Raw genomic sequence first — 4,270 nt, 5'->3', positions numbered from 1 at the left:
TTCGAACTCGTCAGATAAGGCAGTCCGTCGCGATTTAATCTGACATAAGGGCCTTTAGGTGAATAGTATTTATTCACTGTCACGAACGCTGCCGCCCATGGGGATTTAAATTTCACTTTTCGCCACACCAAGTCCACACTATAAAATGTGGAGTTAGGATGGAAAATTCCCTGGAATTAATATATTTAATAGTCCTGTACACCCGTCATGATATGGGTGGCATTACAATTTCAAGAATCATATATATTTGCTGTGACGTAACGTTGCCGGTTGGTTAATGGTTGTACTATCCGGCGTGCTAGTGGAAAATACGATGTGAAGTGGCAGATCACGTCCGACCATGTACGTTGCAGTTAGAATCCCTTACTCAAGCAAAATCCTAATATATTTGCAATTGGTATTCCTTAATTTCTACCAGTAAAGTACAGCACAGCTCCGACGGTCAATGTATAATAGAAATCATTTTTTATTTCGATATAATCTGCTCATACAACGCACGTGCGTCCACGTCGATCATATATCACATGCTTTGAGTAAATAAAAAGAGTTCTCGGGCATGTTGAAGACGAGATTCAAACAAACACTACTGACTTAATACTAGCCCACGTTTTTGACATATCGATTTCGCCCATAGCTCCTTTAAATTGCCCATTTCCAGTTTCCAACTAACTGCGTGTGCCGTTTTTTGACATTAACATATTATATCAGAAACTGTTCATGTTGTTCATAGGTAAGCCAAGTTGGGAGTTTAATCAATAAGCCTTACTACCTACTCGCCGATCAGACTTTTCCGTATCGCTTCATTCCTGATTACAATCCTGTAGTGAAGTTGTTTATCATATAAGCGAAATCTCAATATACAGCATAGGTTTCTTGTCGTTTGCGCGGAAACGCGCCTATTAGTCGCGATGGTTAATATTAGGGATGGTGTGAGCCTGTGAAAGGTTCAGGCTCGTGTGACCGCGAACCTTTTTGAAAGGTTCTGTGTGAACGCGAACGTGAACCTCATGACGTCAAGTGACATCAAATTGCTAATTACAACCCTACATTTCAGTGAAGTGATAGCTAGCGACGACTCGGTCACATAATGCCACAATGCTGACGTAGGCATGCATACTGACTTTTTAAACGTCGCCAAATGTATCAAATGAAAAAAAACATATAATATAATAATCCCCTAAAATCAATGTTTTCCGTCACGTCGCCAACGATTTCGACGAGGACTTGTAAAGGAATATTGATAGGATTGTTGATATAAAATGTTCTTTCCAATTCTCTACTAGTTGCTGACGATTACCCCTGACGAGTGTCAGCCGAAAATATTCGGGTTTATTTCAATATAAATATACTATTCAACGGAATATAAGCTGACGGCTTAACGAGCTAGGCCAGACCGTATAATATATTCGGCGTCTGAGTGTTGCTACGTTGATCTTGAGGGTTTCTATACTTGCTACCGATATTGCCCCATTAAAAAGTTATACAGCAGTAGCCAACACTCCAATCGCACGGATTAGGTTTTTTATGATGCAATAAACATATGAATTCGAGATAGACCCCGTACGCTAGCTGGACCCCGTATGCTATAGCTAGACTTTTTACATCAGACAACAATATCAATTTCGTTTATTTGGTCGAATAAGCATCATTCGCTGACTACCAACCAGTGATGAGCGGATAGTGCTTTTCGAGACTCCGAATCCCTCCGACAACTTTAGTGTCTGAGGAAAATTCCTTCCGACTCCGAAGAGCTCAATCCAAGACTCCGAGATACTCCGATGAATCTCGACAAGTATCCGAAACATAATTAACTACAGACAATGCTCAACGAAAATACCTTGCTAGATCACTAGGTTAAGACAGTTCGTGGCCAATCATACCATTGTAACCAATATCATTAGATTGGCAAGCATTGGTACGCTTGGTAATGTGTTTTACTAAATAAATGTGATAATATGGTTGGCCTTATAGTATTGTCTACTCTCCAGTATCCAATTGCAGTGCAGGTGGCTGATTTTTATGCACTTGGCAATCATTTTTGCATGTTACCCGTCATATTACTACTTTACAAGGTGTAAACTGTCTGTGTTTTGGTTTTTAATCATAATCAATAGTGTATTCTCGTCAGACCTATCCAAAGATATCGGAGACAAAAGTTACTATACTCCGAAATTATCCTAAAAAATATCTGTAGTAAACTCCGACTACGCTCCGACTGTCACAAAATCGGCAAAACTTCGCTCCGAATCCACTCCGACTCCGCTCTGATGCTCATCACTACTACCTACATGTAGCGTATTTCGCACTATGGTTGTGTGATTGCGGGTCAAGCTCACAGCAGTGACTCACTAAATATTCACAAACGGAAAGATGGTCAATTCGAGCAAACTTTTGTAACAAAGCAAGTAAAATTTTTCTGATTGTCAAGGTGCGCGCTCGCTTAGTGTTGAGTTTTTATGCTGCCAGCGCCATGCATATAGTGACATTTCAACCAAAGATGTAATAACGACGTGAAAATTATAATATATGAAAATGGTTCGCAGCGCAGAACTTACCAAGTCTCGTTTATGAACGTGAACCTCCAAATTTCTGAGGTTCACACACAGGACGCGAATGTGAACCTCGTGTCCACACCATCCCCAATTAATATGCCATGTTACTGATCGATGATGTATTGAGCGCCTTTCAAAAATAATAAGAAAGGATTTGTATAGTCGCAAGACTACGCCAATTCTACAAGTTTAATTCTGCATGACAACTATTCACAATAGACATAATGCTGAAGATACATGTGCTGAACAGTGTACACATTGTGCAGTACATAATTGTACCAGGGACTGTCTGTAAGCACCGGCGACTAAACTAAACGTACCCTTCACGCACACTGTACAGTAGGGTTGTTCAAAAAACACTTTCATCCGGACTCTAGCCATTCACTGATTAAATTGTCAAGTTACCCTAATAAACGCTGCACACCAAATTTGGTTCAATTCTAACAAGTATAACCCGCCGCGGAGCCAATCAAATTTTTCTGTCAACCCCTTGAAATTGTTGGGTTGTCTTCAAAAACGATGCAGAACAAATTTGACTCAATTCCAACAAGTAGAAGCGGAGTTATTTGAGCTTTTCATTAATAATTATCGGATTATCCACCAATCGAGTGAATGGCCGGAATCCGAAAAAACAAGTTATTTTTGAACAACCCTACTGTACAGTCCAGTACACAGTACATCATTGATTAGATAAAGTTGGTACCGTAAGCTTATCACGTGACAGGTAGCGTCAACAAGGGAAATTGGTGTGCTGGTTATACAAATGTACAAGATACCACAAAATCCTGCACTCGTGAACTCTATACTCACGCTTGTAGACTTAACAGTTTATATTTCGTTATTTCAATTAAATGAATACATTGTAACGGATATGTTGCAGTATGTCAAGCCAGAACAAGAGACGCACTTCGCCCAAGCTCGCCCGTTAACGGTCTCCTCACGTGGAGTCTTCACTTTTTTGAAAACACGGAACACTCTTCCTGAGCCTGGTGTATTGACCGAACAGTAAAATCAGGTCAGGCCCGGACTTGAAAGAAACCGTCAAACCGCAAACGCCGCAACAGTTTTTCTATCTTATTACCGGTTTACGTCTTCAACGGCGTGAGGTGACGTATCGCGGTAGAGTCCCTTCCCTTTAAATATCTGCTCAGGCCTTCTCTCGTATTTCGTCAGTGTGGTCCGCGTTTTTGGTAACTATTCAGTACATTTTGTAAGTTTATTCGTGCTAAGTATACAAAGAGAAGGGAGACTTTACGGTGAGATACACTAGCGGCTGAACCGAATATATCGGGCTCCGGTGCATCTCGACCGTTGAACGGAATTACATGGAATCTATAAGAGAGAAACTGTTGAATTAGGGATACAATGTGTCGCCCAGGTGAAGACGTATGGTCTGTGAGTCTCTCGCATGAAAAAGCCTTCAGAATTTTCTCTTTCAGAGTTCCGTTTGTTATTGTTCTCTCGCGCTAGAACAAAAGAGTCGGAACCGACTACTTACTTCAAAATATCTCGGATTGCCAACCGTTTGCCGAACTTCAACAAATGAAAACAATGTGAAAAATGACCAACGATATTATCGGAAGACAAATAATGAAGTGGAAGGAGATTTACTGAAACGTTTATGCTACGTATTTGTCAACGTAACAGCGATGGATGTGTCGGAATGTGTATGTCGTTAACAATAGCGTAAAAGGCTGCCATCATATATATATAGGATC

The sequence above is a fragment of the Botryllus schlosseri genome, chromosome 11, assembly GCF_051294905.1.
Source record: "Botryllus schlosseri isolate E-star chromosome 11, Bs_hap1, whole genome shotgun sequence".
Classification (NCBI taxonomy): domain Eukaryota; kingdom Metazoa; phylum Chordata; class Ascidiacea; order Stolidobranchia; family Styelidae; genus Botryllus; species Botryllus schlosseri.
The sequence above is the reverse complement of the archived record's forward strand: the minus strand, read 5'-3'. Positions refer to the sequence as shown.